The sequence below is a fragment of the Rattus norvegicus genome, chromosome 18 (assembly GCF_021556685.1).
Source record: "Rattus norvegicus strain SHRSP/BbbUtx chromosome 18, alternate assembly SHRSP_T2T, whole genome shotgun sequence".
Lineage (NCBI taxonomy): Eukaryota > Metazoa > Chordata > Mammalia > Rodentia > Muridae > Rattus > Rattus norvegicus.
In genome coordinates, this window is record NC_141551.1 from 15,717,226 (window position 1) to 15,739,196 (window position 21,971).

The 21,971-nt window shown below is 40.0% G+C and overlaps 1 protein-coding gene and 1 non-coding gene across 6 annotated transcripts in view; one reads left to right on the forward strand and one right to left on the reverse strand.

The window, feature by feature from the left end:
- Positions 1-21,971, forward strand: part of Galnt1 (polypeptide N-acetylgalactosaminyltransferase 1) — an 80,008-nt gene that overhangs the window by 15,933 nt on the left and 42,104 nt on the right. For 4 of the 5 annotated variants that reach the window (XM_087593538.1, XM_087593537.1, XM_087593539.1 and 1 more), the window contains one exon: positions 19,404-19,458. The exons of the other annotated variant lie outside the window; for it this stretch is intronic. The gene's annotated coding sequence lies outside the window, so the exon portion shown is untranslated. Of the gene's footprint in view, positions 1-19,403; positions 19,459-21,971 lie in introns of those variants that run through there. 5 annotated transcript variants of the gene reach the window in all.
- Positions 13,760-13,866, reverse strand: LOC120098426 (U6 spliceosomal RNA). Its single transcript, XR_015643185.1, has one exon. It is a non-coding gene; the product is annotated as a U6 spliceosomal RNA (small nuclear RNA).

The following is a 21,971-nucleotide window of genomic DNA, read 5'->3' on the forward strand; positions in this document are numbered from 1 at the left end:
TCGTGGCCTGCTCCTTATCTGTCCCTTTTTTATTTCTCAGCTTTGAATTACAGACAGTTTCATGAGACTGAAAGGAAACTGGTCCTTAAGGAAGCTGCCCTGTGTTTTTGCACCTGTGCTGGGGATCGAGGAGGAGGCAGTCCTTTCTCCTCATTCCTGGCTTAAATTGGAGTTGACAACTCAGGGCAGGAATCTATCGTGTGAGGGTCAGAGAGGTGTTTGAGCATACTATTGGGACTTTATTTCCTCTACTATGTTTTCATTTACAGTGTTTGATTTAGTGGATTTTTAGTATACCATAGCATTGAAATATTGGTATTGATATTTTATCAGTTATTATTCTTTAAATAAGTGATTATTGGTTTGTTTTCACAGGAAAAAAATTGACCATATAACAAAATATGTTAATTTTGTTTCTGAGATTTACTTTTCCAATTTTGTGTATCAGTACTATAATTTTCAACAAGCTTATAGAATTATTTTTTAATTAAATATCTAAACTATACATTTTCTTAAGGTTTTGTTTTGATTTGTTTTTGAGATCAAGGCTAACTATATTGCCTTGGCTGTTGTAGAACTTGCTATGTAGGCCAGGCTGTCCTCAAACTCAGAAATCTCCCCATCTTTTCCTCCAAGTGCTGGGATTAAAGGTGCATGGCACCATACCCAGCCAAAGGAGACTTCTTTTTAATTAAGAGGCAAGGATATGTGCAAGCATATGCAGATGCCAGTAGAGGCCAGAGGCATCAGATCCTGTGGCGCTGGGGTTACAGGCAATTGTGAGTCCTGGAAACCTACCTCTCCAAGAGCAATACACTTTAGTCACCAAGCCATCTCTCTAGCCTCCAGCAGGTATTTAGAAGGATACTTGTTCTGTGAACATCTGAAAGTTTATGAAATTGAGGAAGCGTGAGGAGACAAACTTAGGGAACAGGGAATGCTCGTGGTCTGGACCGGATGAGGGATAGTCTGGCTAGGGCGAGACTACAGCTTGGAGGGGTTTAAGTTCTGGTACTGTTGCTAGTTTTACTACATGTGCTGTGTTAAGATGCTGGTATGTCTGGCTTAGTTTACCTTCAACTTGGTCTGTTTTATTTCTCTGTGAAGGTGTTTCTAATGTTTTTGTTTTAAAAAGGAAATCACAGTAGAAGTTTCCTATAAATTTGCCTTTTTAAAAGGATCTAAATACTTTAGATCCTGTTCTTTGATCTTCTATCTGACAAAAAGTTCCTTTATTATTTTGTCGTCATTAAAAAGTGTTAATGTGTGAGGTTTAGTTTTATTATTTAGATTTTGAAAACGAATCAAAACTTGAAAGATAAAGAGAGAAGAGCATTAAGAGTAGGGGCTGCAGAATTCTGTCTTGGGTCTGGAGTATTTTGGGGTTGGGGAACAGATTATGTGGAGGCCAGAAATTATCATTGAATGTCTTTTTCGTTTTTCATTTCTTTTAAAAAAATTTTTGTGTCTATGGGTGTTTTGTATATATGTACCATATGCATTCCTAGTGCCTGCATGAGACCAGAAGGTGTTGAATTTCTTGACCTGGAGTTGTAGATGGTTGTGAGGCACCATTGTGGGTGCTGCAAATTCAACCTAGTTCTCAGGAGAAGCAGTCTGCACTCAAGAGTCCCCTCCTCTTTTCTCCCTCCTTCCCTCTGTCCCTCCTTCCCTCTCTTTCTTTAAAGTTTATTTTAATACCTTTATATTCTAATGCTATACAGGGAGAAAAGAAGCATGATTCTTTTTAAAGAGTTAATAAGTAATCCTCATAAAAAGTAATGAGAAAATTGGACAAGTTGCCTTGCAAGATGAGAAAACCTTTCAAAGGAACTAATAGTGACCTAATTAAATTCTAATTACCTTTAGAACTATGAAAGTTATTTCTGTTCATTTAACCATTATTTCAATAAATATTAAGTAATTTGATCCTATTATATATTTTATCATTTGTTTTAAAATTTCAGGTACTTGAAATTTTTGGATAGGAAATGTCTTAACTTTTTGAGTGGCATCTCCAAGTGTTCCCATTTGAAAGTGCCCTGATTTCTTTGAGGTGGATGGGAGCCATGCAGTTAGCATTTCTGTGAACCCCCTCCCTCTACTTCATACCAAGAAACAAATTACTTGTAGTCGTTACAATCTTATGTTTAATTTAAAAAATTAGTAGTATGTTAGGAGGAAGTGCTTCAGTAGTAGCTGTTAGTGTAGGGTCACAGTCCTACACTGTCAGTGTGTGTGTGTGTGTGTGTGTGTGTGTGTGTGTGTGTGTGTGTGTGTGTGTATCAGTTATGAGCATGTGCGCACTCCTGGAGCTTGAACCCAGAGACTTGCACATAATGTTCTGCCATTGAGACTACAGGCTCAATACAAATATGTGATATTGTTTCCTCGTTTGACCACTTGATACTTTTTCCTGTTGTTCTTAACAGCCTTCTATAGTATAGTCCAAGTTCGTTATGAGTTGGTGTTCCGCTTTTATCCGGAAATGTATGAAGTTTTGCTCAATTTACTGATGTATGCCAACTGCCTAGAAGTTTGTTTGGCACATAATTGTTAAACAAACCAGTTTCCTCTGTCTTTTAAGTAGAGTTGATACATTTCTTTTGGGATAAATACTTAGTGATTTAACTGTTAAGAGCTCATAGATGCTTCTGTTTTTTGGCAGTGTGGCAAATGTGAGACTTAAGTTTTTTAATTTTTTTTTTTTTAAGATTAAAACTGTTGGGTCAGAGAGATGGCTTGGTATAAAAACATTGGCTGCTCTTCTAGAAGATTTGGATTCAATATCCAGTACCCACATACATGTCTGCTCACCACTTTCTTTAATTCTAGTCCCAATGGATATCAAAGGCTAGTCTAGCCTCCTCAGAGATCAGATAACACAAATGGTATGCTGACATACTTGCAGGCAAAACGCCCATACACTTAAAAATAAATACAAATTAAAAAATATTGGGCTATTTTAAATATTTTGTAAAAGTTCATTGTTGAGCTGACATGTAAGCAAGTAGACTTTTCAGAGCGTCTTGGGAAGAAAACCGTGAGCTCCAGAGGAAGTAAGCACAACAGCCACACTTGTTGTCCTGCTGGTGTTCTGAAGGCCAAAGAAGCCTGGAGTTTTGGTTTTTACAGAGTAGCCATGAAAGGCTGGACAGTCCAAGGGTTGAGTAAGGTGAGAATATCCACGGGACCTTCGCGTAAAGCTGAAATTCCCTAAAAATAATCAGTGAATATACTAGGAAGAAATAGCAAACCTGTTGGAGGATACAAGGATTGGAAGTGAAGTGTGCAGAGAAGAGTGTGTGAAGTCCTTTTCTTGTTCCTGTTAACAACATATCTGACAGAAGGAACTTGAGCAAGGATCATTTGACTCCTAGTTCAATCTGCATAGGACAGAGACAATGTGACTTAGTTCCTTAGTGATGGCTAACTAGAAAGTACAGCACTTGGGCAGGCATTGGAAGAGATACAACTTTTAAGGCCTGCTTTAGCTTCCCACTCAGTTAGGCCACATCCTCTACAGCTGGAGAGCAAGTGTTCAAATACTAGAGCTAGTTGGGAACATTTCAAGACTCAAACCATAACATGTTTGTCTTACCTTGTGTTCACTGGGAGTCTAAAATAGTAGGTCCACTCTACCTGGAGATAGAGCTCATACTATGGAAATGGTACAAAAAACCCAAGATAAAAATTTAGTGGAAAGTGGTCTCAGGTTTTGGTCTTAGGACTAATAACCAATCAAGCCAAACCCTTTGTTCATTCCCTTTCCCCTTTTATTCTTCTCATTTCCTCCTTTTCTTTCCCCAGGCTCCCTCCTTTGCCTCTTTCCCCTTTCCTGAATAGTGTCACATGTATCTCAGGCTAGCCTTAAACTCACTCTGTAGACAAGACTGACATCAAAGACTTGATCCTTTTATCTTCCCTACACTTAGGATTGCATTAATCTAGGTGCTTTCTTCAGGAATGTTGCATTCTAGACTTAAGAGGCTTAGGTGTAGCCTTAGAAAGTAGAGTATGAACTCACGGTCAAAGAAGTAAGAAAAAACTCATCTTCATCAGGGCTTCTATTGCTGCAATGAAACACCGTGACCAAGAAATAAGTTGAGGAAGAAAGGGTTTATTCAGCTTACACTTCCACATTGCTGCTCCTCACCAAAGGAAGTCAGGACTTGAACTCACACAGGAAAGGGACCTGGGGGCAGGAGCTGATGCAGAGGCCATGGAGAGGTGCTGCTTACCGGCTTGCTTCCCCTGGCTTGCTCAGCCTGCTCTCTTAAAGAACCCAGAGCTACTAACCAGCACAGGGGATGGCACCACTCACAACTAAGTGAGAAAATGCCTTATAGCTGGATCTCACGGAGGCATTTCCTAAACTGAGGTCCCTTTCTCTGTGATGTTTCCAGCTTGTGTTAAGTTGACACACAAAACCAGCCAATACAAAACTTGAAGTCAGTGATGTTTGTCAGCAGAGCAATGAAGACTGTAACCAAGCACTCTACAGTTATAGATACGCTGTGTCAGGTATGGCACATGCAATAAGTACATATTTTTTTTTTTTTTTTTGGTTCTTTTTTTCGGAGCTGGGGACCGAACCCAGGGCCTTGCGCTTCCTAGGTAAGCGCTCTACCACTGAGCTAAATCCCCAGCCCCATAAGTACATATTTTTAAAAGACTTGTTTATAGTTACTTGTGTGTGTAGTGGTTGGAATAAGAATGGCCCCTATAGGCTCATATGTTTGAATGCTTGGTCTCCAGTTAGTAGAACTAATTGGGAAGGATTATGAAGTGTGGCCTTGTTGAAGGAGGTATGTCACTGGGCTTTAAAGTTGCAAAAGCCCATGCCATTCTCTACCCCTCCTTCTGTCTTCAACTTGTAGATAACTGATAAAAGCTCCCAGCTACTGTATCAGCACCATGCCTGGTTGACTGCTGCTGTCTTCCTCACCATGTTAATCAGAGACTAACCCTCAGTTAAGTGCTTCCTTTTGTAAGTTGTCTTGGTCATTTAGTTTTATGTCGACTTGACATCAAAGAGAGGAACCTCAATTGAGAAAATGCCTCCATAAGATCAGGCTGTCAAAATTAGATAAGCTGCATTCAGTAAGGTGTAAGGAAATAATTACATTTAAAAAAAGGTTTTAACAGGCAAGTTTGGTTTTGCATTTTAAAAGAATACTAATATAATTATTCACAGAAGCAGTTTAAATGTTATTTCCCTTGCTTTTGGTACCTGGATTGAGCCCAGGGCCTTATACTAGGCAGTGAGTGCTCTGCCACTCAGCTATGTCCTCAGCACATGAAAAATTTAAGAAAAATGGCAGTGCCTTTAAAATGCAGAAAATTAATTTATGAAGTCTAAAAACCTATTACAAACTTAGGACAGAAAGGAGATTATTTGACCTGATAAAAGATATCACTTTAATGATTGTCTTAGTTTGGGGTTTTATTACTGTGCAGAGATACCAGTGACCAAGACAAACATTTAGTTGGGTCTCGGGTCTGACAGTTTCAGAGGTTTAGTCCAGTATCATCATGGCAGGAAGCATGGCAACGTGCAGGCAGACATGGTGCTGGAGAAGGAGCTTAGAGCTCTCTATCTTGATCCAAAGGCAGCCAGGAGAGACTGTTATCCACACTGGATGGAGCCTGAGCTTAGGAGGAGACCTCAAAGCCCACCCCTAACACACTCCCTCCAATAAGGCCACACCTACTTCAACAAGGCCACACCTCCTAATATTGCCACTCCTTATGGTCAAGCATTGAAACTCATGAATCTATGGGGACCAAATCTATTCCAACCACTACATTCCAATCCCTGGCCTCCATAAATTTGAAGCTTTAACATAATGCAAAAATGTATTTAGTCCAACTTCCAAAGTCTATCACAGTCTCAATAATATTTAAAAGTTCAAAGTCTCTTCTGAGAGTCCTGTAATCACTTAATTGTTATAATTACTACAATCTCCTACAAAATCAAAATCCAAAAGCAGCTCACATACTTCCAACATCACAGGATATCCATTATTGTATTGGTCAGGGTTTCTAGAGTTACAGAACGTAAGCAATGTCTCTATATGACGGGAATTTGTTGGGATGACTTACAGTCTGTAGTCAGCTACTCCAATAATGATCAGCTGTGGATGGGAAGTCCAAGAATCCAGTAATTACTCAGTCCCATGAGGCTAGTTGTTTCAGCTGGTCTTCTATGGAAGTAGGTTCCAACAAATAATACTGGCAAGTAAATGCAAGCAGGCAAAGAAGATCGAATCTTCCTTTTTCCCACGACCTTTTGTTAGTCTCCAGCAGAAGGTGTGACCCAGATTAAAGGGGTGTACCACCATGCCTGGATCTGGGTCTTGTTTTGTCCCAGGCTGACCTTGGACTCAGAGGTCTCCTTGCCTCAGTCTCTTGGGGTTAAAGGCATGTACTACCTTGCCTAGGCCTAAGCTTTTCATAGCCACTTTGCCTCAAAATCTCCATGCCAAGATCCAGGTCAGAAATTTGTGTCTTCCAGACTCAAGATCTGGATCACAGGTGAGCCCTCCAGTTCTGGGTTGTAGTTCATTTTAGATAGAGTCAAGTTGACAACCAGGAACATCGGGAACTTGAGGAGGGGGGGTGAAAGAATGGGGGGACAGGAGATTCGAAGAAGGAGAGCAAGTCGTAGTCTGATCAAGCTCTCAAACTTTATTTCAGGGCAGTGGCTTATAAAGACAAGCAAGTGGGAAAGCCACTCAGGGCCCAAGACCCAATTCATCACCATCACCACCCTTCCATTGTTCTTTGGGTTCCTGTGACCATAAACCGCAAGTTGCAGGTGTACTAATAAGAACAGATAGCTGGCTAGGCTTCCCAGAGACAGTGGGCCTGAAACAGTCCTGAGAACAATTCCTGAAACAGAGGGTGTATAAGTGGGCTTGGCTCCCGGCACAATTATTATTCCATATCGTCATAGTGAGGTAATATTGGACCAGAGCATGACCAAAAACCAGCTGGGCAAACTCCAAACTCTGTGTCTTCATGTCTGATGTTCAACTCCTTTCAGCTTTGTTACTATAACACAGTTTTTTCTCTTGGCTGGTTCCACTCCCTGTTGCAGCCTTCTGCAGCAGGTATCCATGACTCTGGCTTCTCTAACATCTTATGGTCTCTAGGACAACTTCAACTTCTCAGTTCTTGTTCCATTGCCTGGGATCCACACATGGTTTTGACAAAGGGCTTGCATCACTTTTCCAGCTCTGTCTTCTGAAGCACTCTAGGCTCTGGCTGACTCCAGGCCATTGTTGCTGGTATTTTTAGTGGCCATTCCTATGATACTGGCATCTCTAAAACACTGGGGTCTTCCACTACAATTAGGCTGTACTTTTACCAGTAGCCTTTGTGGTCCACAGAATGGGTGTGGCCCTCATAGATGCATGTGTTTGACTGCTTGACCCATAGGGAGTGACACTATTAGGGGGTATGGCCTTGTTGGAGTAGGTGTGACCTTGTTAGAGGAAATGCATTACTGTGCTGGTGGGCTTTGAGGTCTCACATATATGATCTAGCTACACCCAGTGCAGAAGATAATCTCCTAGCTGCCTTCAAATCAATATGCAGGACTACCAACTCCTTCTTCAGCATCATGTGTGCCTTGACACTGCTGTTTCTCACCATGATGGTGCTGGACTGAACCTCTGAAACTGTAAGCCAGCCCCAGTTAGATACTGCCCTGAACCTAAGCATCTTTAAAATTTCCTTTTCACAAGATCTTTCTTTGTAAACATGACTACTATTCCTCAAGATCTGGATCAGAAGCCTGTGTCTTCCAGCCTCAAGATCCGGATCACAGGTGTGCCTTCCATTTCTGGATTGTAGCTCATTCCAGGTAAATAATTAGGTTGACAACCAAGAATAGCCATCACAATCCATCCCTTGTCAATTTGACATACAATCATATTTTCTCATGTCCAAATAAAAACAACAACCAGGTCATAATAACACCTAATATGATAATTATCCCTGTTTAACTGCAGACTCAGAAATATGCTTAGCTGGGTGGAATCTTGCCCTGAGGTTACCACTCCCTTAGTCCATTTAATATCCTTGAACATAGGATTTAGCTCCATTTCACTTCCTGCCCCTTTAATCTTTGAACTGTACATTTTGTATTTTTCCTTTCTAAATTTGCTATGTCTGGTCAGAAGGCTCTTCAGAAGAGAGAACCACAGGATGGGCAGAGTCTGTGCTAGGCTGTTCTGAGATTACCTTCATCAATGCAATTAATCTAAATCTCTTCATTTTAGCCTTAGGCAGACTTTTTAGACAAAGGCAAAAAGCAGCCACATTCTTCACCAAAATATCACAAGAACTGCCTCTAGGCCACATGCTAAAATTCTTCTCTGAAACCTCTTGAGCCAGCCCTACAGTTCTAATCACCCTCAGCACCACTGTCTTCCATGTTTTTACGGAGGTCTATTAAGCCCCACTTAAAGCATTCCCCTGCTTTCCAAAGTCCCCAAGTCCACATTCCTCCAAACAAAAGTGTGGTCAGGCTTATCACAGCAATACCCCAGTCCCTTGTACCAACTGCTGTACAAGCTGGAATCCTGAAGAAGTAGGCTTCAGTAGATGTGCTGGCCAATAAGTGCAAGCAGGCAAGGAGAAAAAAAACCTCTTCTTCCATTGTCCTCATATAGGCCTCCAGCAGAAGGTATGGCCCACATTAAAGGTCTGTCTGAAGACCTGGGTTAAAGGTGTGTGTTGATCCAGATTAAGAACGTGTGTCATCTCTTTTCTACTATTGTGACAAAGCATCAAGAGCAATGCAGCTCATAGAGTAGAGTTTATTCGGAGCTTACAGCTCCTCAGGGAGAATCCGTGACCATCATTGCAGGGGATGTGGTACTAGACAGACATGGTGCTGGTGCTATAGCTGAGAATTTACATCCTTATCTGCAATCAAGAGGCGGGGAGGGGCGGGGTAATTTTAACTGGGAATGGTGTGGGCTTTTGAAACCTCAAAGCTCACCCCTAGTGACACACCTACTCCAACAAGACCATCTCTAATCTTTCCCCCAATATTCCACCAACTTCAGACCAACGTTCAAATGAATGAGTCTTTGGTAGTCATTTTCTTTTCTTTTTTTTTTTTTTTTATTAACTTGAGTATTTCTTATATACATTTCAAGTGTTATTCCCTTTCCCGGTTTCCGGGCAAATATCCCCCTCCCCCCTCCCCTTCCTTATGGGTGTTCCCCTCCCAACCCTCCCCCCATTGCCGCCCTCCCCCCATAGTCTAGTTCACTGGGGGTTCAGTCTTAGCAGGACCCAGGGCTTCCCCTTCCACTGGTGCTCTTACTAGGATATTCATTGCTACCTATGGGGTCAGAGTCCAGGGTCAGTCCATGTATAGTCTTTAGGTAGTGGCTTAGTCCCTGGAAGCTCTGGTTGCTTGACATTGTTGTACTTTTGGGGTCTCGAGCCCCTTCAAGCTCTTCCAGTTCTTTCTCTGATTCCTTCAACGGGGGACCTATTCTCAGTTCAGTGGTTTGCTGCTGGCATTCGCCTCTGTATTTGCTGTATTCTGGCTGTGTCTCTCAGGAGCGATCTACATCCGGCTCCTGTTGGTCTGCACTTCTTTGCTTCATCCATCTTGTCTAATTGGGTGGCTGTATATGTATGGGCCACATGTGGGGCAGGCTTTGAATGGGTGTTCCTTCAGTCTCTGTTTTAATCTTTGCCTCTCCCTTCCCTGCCAAGGGTATTCTTTTTCCTCATTTAAAGAAGCATTCACATTTTGATCATCCGTCTTGAGTTTCGTTTGTTCTAGGGATCTAGGGTAATTCAAGCATTTGGGCTAATAGCCACTTATCAATGAGTGCATACAATATATGTCTTTCTGTGATTGGGTTAGCTCACTCAGGATGATATTTTCCAGTTCCAACCATTTGCCTACGAATTTCATAAAGTCGTTGTTTTTGATAGCTGAGTAATATTCCATTGTGTAGATGTACCACATTTTCTGTATCCATTCCTCTGTTGAAGGGCATCTGGGTTCTTTCCAGTTTCTGGCTATTATAAATAAGGCTGCGATGAACATAGTGGAGCACGTGTCTCTTTTATATGTTGAGGCATCTTTTGGGTATATGCCCAAGAGAGGTATAGCTGGATCCTCAGGCAGTTCAATGTCCAATTTTCTGAGGAACCTCCAGACTGATTTCCAGAATGGTTTTACCAGTCTGCAATCCCACCAACAATGGAGGAGTGTTCCTCTTTCTCCACATCCTCGCCAGCATCTGCTGTCACCTGAGTTTTTGATCTTAGCCATTCTCACTGGTGTGAGGTGAAATCTCAGGGTTGTTTTGATTTGCATTTCCCTTATGACTAAAGATGTTGAACATTTCTTTAGGTGTTTCTCAGCCATTCGGCATTCCTCAGCTGTGAATTCTTTGTTTAGCTCTGAACCCCATTTTTTAATAGGGTTATTTGTTTCCCTGCGGTCTAACTTCTTGAGTTCTTTGTATATTTGGATATAAGGCCTCTATCTGTTGTAGGATTGGTAAAGGTCTTTTCCCAATCTGTTGGTTGCCGTTTTGTCCTAACCACAGTGTCCTTTGCCTTACAGAAGCTTTGCAGTTTTATGAGATCCCATTTGTCGATTCTTGATCTTAGAGCATAAGCCATTGGTGTTTTGTTCAGGAAATTTTTTCCAGTGCCCATGTGTTCCAGATGCTTCCCTAGTTTTTCTTCTATTAGTTTGAGTGTGTCTGGTTTGATGTGGAGGTCCTTGATCCACTTGGACTTAAGCTTTGTACAGGGTGATAAGGATGGATCGATCTGCATTCTTCTACATGTTGCCCTCCAGTTGAACCAGCACCATTTGCTGAAAATGCTATCTTTTTTCCATTGGATGGTTTTGGCTCCTTTGTCAAAAATCAAGTGACCATAGGTGTGTGGGTTCATTTCTGGGTCTTCAATTCTATTCCATTGGTCTATCTGTCTGTCTCTGTACCAATACCATGCAGTTTTTATCACTATTGCTCTGTAATACTGCTTGAGTTCAGGGATAGTGATTCCCCCTGAAGTCCTTTTATTGTTGAGGATAGCTTTAGCTATCCTGGGTTTTTTGTTATTCCAGATGAATTTGCAAATTGTTCTGTCTAACTCTTTGAAGAATTGGATTGGTATTTTGATGGGGATTGCATTGAATCTGTAGATTGCTTTTGGTAAAATGGCCATTTTTACTATATTAATCCTGCCAATCCATGAGCATGGGAGATCTTTCCATCTTCTGAGGTCTTCTTCAATTTCTTTCCTCAGTGTCTTGAAGTTCTTATTGTACAGATCTTTTACTTGCTTGGTTAAAGTCACACCGAGGTACTTCATATTATTTGGGTCTATTATGAAGGGTGTCGTTTCCCTAATTTCTTTCTCGGCTTGTTTCTCTTTTGTATAGAGGAAGGCAACTGATTTATTTGAGTTAATTTTATACCCAGCCCCTTTGCTGAAGTTGTTTATCAGCTTTAGTAGTTCTCTGGTGGAACTTTTGGGATCACTTAAATATACTATCATGTCATCTGCAAATAGTGATATTTTGACCTCTTCTTTTCCAATCTGTATCCCCTTGATCTCCTTTTGTTGTCTGATTGCTCTGGCTAGAACTTCAAGAACTATATTGAATAAGTAGGGAGAGAGTGGGCAGCCTTGTCTAGTCCCTGATTTTAGTGGGATTGCTTCAAGTTTCTCTCCATTTAGTTTAATGTTAGCAACTGGTTTGCTGTATATGGCTTTTACTATGTTTAGGTATGGGCCTTGAATTCCTATTCTTTCCAGGACTTTTATCATGAAGGGGTGTTGAATTTTGTCAAATGCTTTCTCAGCATCTAATGAAATGATCATGTGGTTCTGTTCTTTCAGTTTGTTTATATAATGGATCACGTTGATGGTTTTCCGTATATTAAACCATCCCTGCATGCCTGGGATGAAGCCTACTTGATCATGGTGGATGATTGTTTTGATGTGCTCTTGAATTCGGTTTGCCAGAATTTTATTGAGTATTTTTGCGTCGATATTCATAAGGGAAATTGGTCTGAAGTTCTCTTTCTTTGTTGTGTCTTTGTGTGGTTTAGGTATAAGAGTAATTGTGGCTTCGTAGAAGGAATTCGGTAGGGCTCCATCTGTTTCAATTTTGTGGAATAGTTTGGATAATATTGGTATGAGGTCTTCTATGAAGGTTTGATAGAATTCTGCACTAAACCCGTCTGGACCTGGGCTCTTTTTGGTTGGGAGACCTTTAATGACTGCTTCTATTTCCTTAGGAGTTATGGGGTTGTTTAACTGGTTTATCTGTTCCTGATTTAACTTTGATACCTGGTATCTGTCTAGGAAATTGTCCATTTCCTGAAGATTTTCAAGTTTTGTTGAATATAGGTTTTTATAGTAAGATCTGATGATTTTTTGAATTTCCTCTGAATCTGTAGTTATGTCTCCCTTTTCATTTCTGATTTTGTTAATTTGGACGCACTCTCTGTGTCCTCTCGTTAGTCTGGCTAAGGGTTTATCTATCTTGTTGATTTTCTCAAAGAACCAACTTTTGGTTCTGTTGATTCTTTCTATGGTCCTTTTTGTTTCTACTTGGTTGATTTCAGCTCTGAGTTTGATTATTTCCTGCCTTCTACTCCTCCTGGGTGTATGTGCTTCTTTTTGTTCTAGAGCTTTTAGGTGTGCTGTCAAGCTGCTGACATATGCTCTTTCCTGTTTCTTTCTGCAGGCACTCAGAGCTATGAGTTTTCCTCTTAGCACAGCTTTCATTGTGTCCCATAAGTTTGGGTATGTTTTACCTTCATTTTCATTAAATTCTAAAAAGTCTTTCATTTCTTTCTTTATTTCTTCCTTGACCAGGTTATCATTGAGTAGAGCATTGTTCAATTTCCACGTATGTGTGGGCATTCTTCCCTTATTGTTATTGAAGACCAGCTTTAGGCCGTGGTGGTCTGATAGCACGCATGGGATTATTTCTATCTTTCTGTACCTGTTGAGGCCCGTTTTTTGACCAATTATATGGTCAGTTTTGGAGAAAGTACCATGAGGAGCTGAGAAGAAGGTATATCCTTTTGCTTTAGGATAGAATGTTCTATAAATATCCATTAAGTCCATTTGGCTCATGACTTCTCTTAGTCTGTCGACATCACTGTTTAATTTCTGTTTCCATGATCTGTCCATTGATGAGAGTGGGGTGTTGAAATCTCCCACTATTATTGTGTGAGGTGCAATGTGTGTTTTGAGCTTTAGTAAGGTTTCTTTTACGTATGTAGGTGCCCTTGTATTTGGGGCATAGGTATTTAGGATTGAGAGTTCATCTTGGTGGATTTTTCCTTTGATGAATATGAAGTGTCCTTCCTTATCTTTTTTGATGACTTTTAGTTGGAAATTGATTTTATTTGATATTAGAATGGCTACTCCAGCTTGCTTCTTCTGACCATTTGCTTGGAAAGTTGTTTTCCAGCCTTTCACTCTGAGGTAGTGTCTGTCTTTGTCTCTGAGGTGTGTTTCCTGTAGGCAGCAGAAAGCAGGGTCCTCGTTGCGTATCCAGTTTCTTAATCTATGTCTTTTTATTGGGGAGTTGAGGCCATTGATATTGAGAGATATTAAGGAATAGTGATTATTGCTTCCCGTTATATTCATATTTGGATGTGAGGTTATGTTTGTGTGCTTTCATTCTCTTTGTTTTGTTGCCAAGACGATTAGTTTCTTGCTTCTTCTAGGGTATAGCTTGAAAAATATGGAACGCTTCACGAATTTGCGTGTCATCCTTGCGCAGGGGCCATGCTAATCTTCTCTGTATCGTTCCAATTTTAGTATATGTGCTGCCGAAGCGAGCACTTTGGTAGTCATTTTCATTCAAGCCACCACAGGAGTCTATGAAAGGCCTACAGCAAGTGTACTTGATGGCAAGACATTCCTAGTGTTCCTTTAGACCTTAGCAGCAGTAAACACCTACCTTTTCATTTCAGTACATTTCTCTTGAAGACCCTAGGCGGTAGAAGCTACCAGGCTAAAAGAAACAGTGATCATCCTTGAGAGTCAGTGTGGATGTTTTCATAGAAAATTCAAGGGTCTCTAGAGAATTTTCAGATTTATAAGTTTACTAGCTTGCTTTATATACAGTTACAACAGTAAAGTCAGTTTTGTTGCTCTAAACTAGCAACATATAACAAAATTTAGTAATGTCTCAGAATAGCTAAAAATCCACCTAATTGAGTATTTAAAAGAAAATATGTGTCTTTAGGATTGTGTTAAATCAGCTTTTCATGCTGTAACACATTAAGATAAACTGGCTTTAAGAGAGGAAAGATTTACATTGGCTCATGTTATCAGAGGTCTTAGTCCAGAGTTGATTGTTCCTGTATTGTTGCATGTGGAAGCAGAGTTGGGGGCACGATACAGGCAGCCAGTCTACCTCATAACAGCTGAGAAGGAAAAAGAGAAATAGGAAGTCCCAATATCCTCTTCAGAAGCACCTTCTCTCTGTGACCTCCTGCCTTTAACTAGGCACCCATTTTAGAAAGATTCCACCACTTTGTAATAGCATACTGGCTTGTGGTCAAGATTTAAAGTGTGGGGCGTTGTGGGAATGTTTAAAATCCAACAATAGCAGGCAGAGCAATATCTTTAAGTAGGTTCTGAAGTTCAGTCCATTATAATGGCAGGAAGCATGGCAGTTGAGAGTTCTGTATCTTCATCCAAAGGAAGGCAGGAGCAGACTGTTTCCAGGTGGCTAGGAGGAGGGTCTCCAAGCCCACCTCCACAGTGACAGTTTCCTCCAGCAAGGCCACACCTCCTAACAGTGCCACTCCCTGGGCCAAGCATATTCAAACGACCATAAGAACCAAACCCAGGATTTTCACATATGTTAAAACATATGTCACTAAGCTACACATACAGGTTTTATACTAAGTCTTAAAGCTCTCATACAGTAAGCATTGGCTTCTGAAATAGCTTGACAATTCTTGACCTTTTTCCAGATAGATCTGGAATTAACTTGTTAGTTCCACAAAAATGAACTAATCAAAATATACCCTACACAACTATCTAAAATTACCAATAAATTTATACATTAATGGAAGTTCGTTATTTTCAGCTTGTATCTTTTTTTAAAAATATTACCCCATGATTGCTAAGAAAATCCATTTTTGCACAGTTCTTTCAATCATGTCTCAGGCAGCAGGAACACTGTGGGAGTCAGGGTTACAGGGCTGTCCTCCAGTGCCGTCAGGCTCCTCCGCACCCAGCTGGGCAGCCCTGATTTTTCTGAAGGGTAAACCTGCCGCTGCAGTCGCGTAGCAGTTTGATTGGATGAAGAGCAGGAAAGTAAGTGTTGACGAAGTGGGCAGCTGCTAGTCTCCAAAAATTTACATTCTTTGTATAGAAAAAGTTCCAGTATTTTTGAAGCCCTTCTTTCCTCCCTAGCAGTAGTCACTAATGTGTCTTTGGTGTGTAATTCTGTGTTTGTAATATAGTTTGGGGCCTAAGCAGTGTGTCTTGCTTTGACTTGTTAAATGGAATAAGCTATACCTGCACTGAAAATGGTGTCTCTCACTCCTTGTACTCATAGTGACACAGACATAGTTCTGGTTTATTCAGTTTATCTGCTGTCTAGTACTTTGTTATATATGTCATTCATTTTCATGTAAAATAGTTTTATTTAATTTGCATGCTTGCCTGTACGTGTACACCTTTGGAAGCCAGAAGGAATCCAGATTCTTTGGAGCTGGAGTTGTGAGTTAGAACCAAACTAAGTCTTTTGTGCACCCATGTCTGCAGTGTGCCTGCGTCCCCACTCCCATTTTCCTCTGGATGTACCTTCAGGTTGTCACTCTTTACTTGGCCACTATAGACTATCCTGTAGTCCTCATACTCAGTGTAAATACCTTCAGACTGTGAACCTGGGGTTGGATTATGAAGGGCTGTGGGGTGCTTTCTTGAGCTTTACTAGAGATCACCAGTTCCTTTCTTCACTGGTTGTCATCATGTTCCTCCTGCTTTCATTATTCATTCTTCCTCTTATTCTGTTGGTGCTGGGGATTGAACCCGGGGCCTTGCCATCCTAGACCAGTGCTTACCATAAAGCTAAGTTTCCAACTCTGCCTTCTTTCTTCATTTGGAGAAGTTTTTATATGTTCTAATACTAAAATCCATGAGCTGTTCTGTGACATTTTCTCTCTGTCTTTGGCTAATCTTTTAACTTCATACAGTACATTAACGGTTGAGTATTCATTCACTCTTGTGCCTTGTAGCTCACCTAGTTCAGCTCCCTCTTTCCAGGGTCGCCATTTCTCTAGTTTCTTCCTGTTTGTTTGCAGATAATTGTTCTTGTTTCATCCAGAGACCAAAACTGCTCATGGCAGATTCATTTATATAACTTTGCACTTTGTATGCACACATCTACTGTGCTTTTACCAATAGGACCTTGTGGAATCTTTATGGTTTGTCCACATGCCAAGTACATGCCACGTCATTAAACTTCACACCTTTTAATGTACACATTTTGTCTTTTTATCTTTATCGGTTACTCATACTTGGTTTAATTTCTGTCATTTTATACTTTCTATATTGGCAAATTTTCTGTGATTTTTTTTTTAAATCCCATTCCTAATTCTCTTTTGAATAGATGTTACTTTTTTCTAAAACTTTGATTTTTTTTCCTTCTTTCTCCTCTCCTCCACTTCCCTCTCCTCTCCTTCCTTTTTTTGTAAAGCTATTTGTTGAATATTCTCTCTAACTCTGGGCCGCACTCCACATCTGAACTCAGAGCATTGAGCTTCATGGCAGAATTCAGAGTAGTAAATATTAACCTAGGAAAGGACCACTAAGAAAGTCTAGAGGAATTACTGGCAGAGAGCCATGGACATTGTCCCTACCTCTCCACTTAGATGTTTTAACAATCTCTTTTTACTTGTTTTCAGTGTGATACTTAAATAAAAAGCCCAACATAAATTAAATATCTGTCCTACATATAAACATGGAGACCTTACATTTTATTTTCAGTTCTCAAGTGTGTTGTCTAGTATTTTTATTCTTGTAATAATTATTGAGTTTCTTTCTCTGTCTTGTGCCAAGAACTGCCAGATACTGTAATGATGATGTTAGACAGAATACAGGCTTTGCAGTTCACATGACAATACGCTTAGTAACTATGTTGACTAGAAAATACTGTGGTGCTCTCATCTGGGGAAGTTCCTGTTGGATTCTTTACTTCCCAGAAACTGCTCCTCAGAGTGATGTTTGATGTTGTTTCCTAGTAGCTTAGGTTTTGGTTAGAGGAAACCGAATATAAAGTCTTTAAAAAAAAATAGGCATTTGTGTTGAAGACATAAAAGTGACAGAAGAAATTAGTAATTTACTCTGAGTATCACTTAGTACTGAGTGAGGCCTTAGAATGTAGTTAACAATTCCTGTTCACCATGTGCTGTTGAACTGTGAGCTCCTATGCCATTGACAGGCAATCCTGTATTTTCCTGCTTCTGTGTTTTAGCTCAGTTTATGTAAATATATTTTTGGCCTTTTTTTCTATTATAAAACAAGTTGGTCTTTCTCCTCACCAGTTTTTTCCTTGTAATCTCCATCTTCTCATACTTTTGAACCCTTTGCAAAAATACGAAGTCACTTTGTAAGTTATTCTGTGCTCCATCACCTGATCCCATCCAAAGTTAGATTTGTTAAGGCAGGATCTGATAGTCCGTTTTGTGTTTCTACCACAGAGTCTTGAAAAAAATGAATCAAATAAAAGCCATGTATTGTCTGTCCTAGTTTTGGAGGCTAAGAAGTCCAGTGTCAAGTAGTCATCTCTGACGAGGACTTTCTTGCTGTGTTACAACAAGGTGGAGGAGCATCACATGGTGAAAGCCAGCATGCAAAGCAGGCACGGCAAAGGCGCATGCCTTTATCCCTAGCACTAGGGAGGCATTAGGCAGGTGACCCATGAATTTGAGACTAGCTTGGTCTACATAGTGAATGCTCGGTCAACCAAGGTTACATAATGAGACCCTGTCTCAAAAAAAAAGTCAATGGTCTCTCTTCTTTCTGTAAGGACACTGATCTCATCATGAGAGTCCCCATTCTTTATGGCCTCAGATAATATCAGCATTCAAATTTTGGGTTTAAGTTTCTAACATACAGTCTTTGGGAGGAGCACCAGAGCCTAAACTTTTTCATGTTTTAGTTTTCTCTGTTAGCATAGTGTCTGGCATGTAATTGACAGTGTTTGAACGTACTGTGGATATATGATCTTCAGTTGATTAGCTGTAGCCATGTACTACATAACAGGATTCAGACAGAGTTACCAAATATACAGTGATATATACCATAGAACCTAGAGTCATAGTAGGCTTTGCTGCTAGGATTTTATAAGTAACACTTGTAGGTTCACATAATAATGATTGTACCTCATGACATGTTTCTCAGAACACAGTCTTGTTAAATGGCACCTGACAATAATACCATTTCTAAGATGGGTGTGTCACAGCGTACTTTATACTTTATTTTTTCCTTCACAGGATCCATTCTGATCTGAATAATAATTGTGGCTTGCAGGATGTTTGGGGTGGGGTGTTGACTGTAGGAGTACAGTACCTCATTCCTGAAAGGTTAACCTCTCACAGAGAGGTTCATATCATACATGGAAGGAAGTTTCAAGGTTGGTCTGATTTCAGGATGCATCCAAGCTCCACTGCTTTCCACAGTTTCTTTGCCATTCCCGGCATGATGAAGTCTTCCTTAAAGCTTCGAGATAGCTTCAGGACTTGAAATATATGTTGATTCAAAGAGGGAAGAAGATACTATTTTTTCTTTATCATTTTTTTTCCATAAAGAGAAAATGTTCTCCAATGCTTTCTAACATCTTTCCTTACTGGTTTCATTGACCATGACTTAGTTTTGTACTTGTGTAAGATATAATACAGTGACTGTGGTTGTGGTTGGCCTAGGCCAGTCAGGTGTAGGTGGCCTAGTAGAGAATTATCACAGGAATTCTCTGGAGTCTGCTGACACGGTGAAGAATAGTGGGTGTGAAGGAAGGAGTGAACAGTATCTACTGTAGGTGTTGTCTGCTGGTCTCTGGCCTTCTCCTCTGAAAAGTTGAGGCCGTTCTAGGAGGAGAAAAGATGAGGTACACTGTTTCCCCTGAGGTTTTGGTTAGTGACATTTTATTAATTAACTCACTTATTCTTAAAATAGAAATTCAGTGGAGTGCCCATGCCTCTTCTGCCATACTTAGTTTTGGGGAAGCAGCTGAATAATCAGTGGCCCTTGCATTCAGGTGGGCAGCTGGCCTACAGTCTGTGTACAGGTAGTGGAAGTGTGGGGTGAGGAAAGAGTTAACTCTGAAGTTCACTGATTTTAGGCAATTTATTTTTTAACAGATGGTTTGAGACATGTGGATTTGTGATATGAAGTCATTTGAAAAACTCCTTTGGGGTAAGTTGATAATAATTGGGAATTAATGATTTCAAAGTTATATTTCTCTGTAGATATTGAAACTTATACCATTGATTTTATGACTTATGGTCATGTATTAGAAAGGACTTGTTGTTTTAGGTTGTTTTTTTTTTTTTTTATAGTCCTGGCTAACCTAAAACTCACAGAAATCCACTTCCCCCTCATTCCCAAGCTGAGATTAAAGCCGTGTGTCACCATGCTCAGCACTAGAATGATTTTGTACTAAGTTCTTACTTTAATAAAATTTGAGAAATATAGCAATCAAGTATAGTCAGTACTACTTTATTAGTATGTTTATTTTTGTTATTAGCAAGTCAGTTTGAAGACCAAGCTCAGAAAAGAACTTTTAGCTAGGACTAAACTTAAATCTTCTTATGTGACTGGAAATCATTGACAGTACCAGTGTAGAAGATACTGGAGTAAAGTTTGTTTTGAGCTTCTGTGTTCCAGAAGGTCATTTCATTGCATCAGTGCGAATGTAAAAGAATCCTGATTGTTTTGTCTAAGAAAGCAGCTTTAGAAATACCACTTACTGTTTACTGAGTGCGTTTTTGCAGTCAGACTGTAAGGGGAGTGTACAATGAGGCCACATGGGTTTTGGTGTTTGTTGCAAATAAAATAACTGACACAGTTATTTTCTGTATAAAGAATTTTACAGAAAGAAAAAGACAGAACACATTATTACCTAGTAGAGTATTGGGGCAGATTTCAGTAGGTATGTGAGAAAAGAAATGGAATGATCCCCGGTTCCAGCAGAGACAGAACACCCAGCTTTGGGTGTGGTGCTGCACAGATGGACTCCTGGACGGTGGGAGATGAACAGGAGGGTCTGCAGTTGGAGGCTAGCCTAGGTTAGACGGTAATACCCGCTCTCAGCAGACAGACCAGACATGTGGCTACAAATAAAGTCTCCCGTCAACAGAGTTGTTAATGTAAATACAACAAACTTCGGAAAGTATATGTTTCTTCTGACTGGGCACCCAGACTGTGTGTTGGAGATCTGGAATTCTTGTGATGATGACTTAGGAGCCAAGAAGAGTTTTCATATCTTTAAGTGGATTGTTAAATAAAAATTATTTGTAATATGAAATTGAATTTCAGTGTTTGTAAGTAAATGGTTGGGATGTTGCTGGATTCATTTATGGCTGTTTTCTTCCTACAACACCAGAATTCAAAAGAAGTTTACCATCTGACCCTTTGCCAAAACAGTTTGCTAATCACTGCCCAAAGTAATTTCTCTCGTACCCATGCTGAGATCTGGTTGCCACAAAGTGCTCAAAATAACAGAAACAGGTATTGAAGTATGGTCCATCTGTCCTGAATGACTATAAAAATACTTGAGCACTAACAGTGGGATATAGCTCTGATAATAGTTTATGGCAGTCGTGAGATTTTACTTTACAGTGTTTGAAGAGGGTTTTTTTTTTTTTTTTTTTTTTTTTTAGATTTATTTATTTGTATGTCTGAGTACATATGAGTGCTCTATCTCATGATGCCCAGAAGAGGGCATCAGATCCCATTACAGATGGCTGTGAGCCACCACCTGGTTGCTGGGAATTGAATTCAGGACTTACAGAAGAGCAGCCAGTGCCCTTTACCGCTGAGCCATCTCTTCAGCCTCCCTGAAGAGTTCTTTACATTTAGCATATATCATTTTATAAGTTGAGATATAAATTTTCAAGATAGTTAGAAGCTAAGGCACCTTATCACCTTTAAAAACTGGTAAACTAGTCAGTGTGCTCAACATTGCATGCCCCAAATAGACACACTTGATCTAGTAAGCTCCGTTAAGAGTCTACCCATATTCCAAGTTTGGTTTGTTCTCCTGACCTCTAAACTTGGGATAATAACTTGGAGAAATAGTTTAGTGATCACAATAGTGACTTTTTAAAATTCTTGGTAGTGTTTCTCTCTCTCTCTCTCTCTCTCTCTCTCTCTCTCTCTGTGTGTGTGTGTGTGTGTGTGTGTGTGTGTGTGTGTGTCTGCGTCTGTAAATCTATAATGCTCTCAAGTCTGAAACATTGAATGTAGATGATATACTCAAAATGTTTTAAATTTTGGAATGTTTCAAATTTAGTATTCTGGAGCTCAAAAAATTAGATCTGTGCAGATATTACAAATCTGAAAAGTTCTAAGATCTGGAACTGTTAGTTTCTGAAGCATTTTATTTAAAGGATGCTCAAAGATACTTTAAAAAAAAATTGCAGACAGGTTGTTAGGTAGACCTGCTTTTCTTTCTCCTTAGCTGTCTCAATGTGAAAAGACATGGTTTTTAGATATAAATGAACTGACAATAATATATATTAGTATAATGGTCAGTAGGTCTTAAAGAATGGGTCTGGGGAAGTACTTAGTTGATAAAGGTCTTGCCTAGGATGCATGAGATCCTGTATTTGATTCCTAGCTCCATATAAACCTATTGTGCCCACTTACAATCTCAGCACTAGAGTGTTAGAGGCAGGAGGAGTAGAAGTTTAAGGTCATTCTTGGCT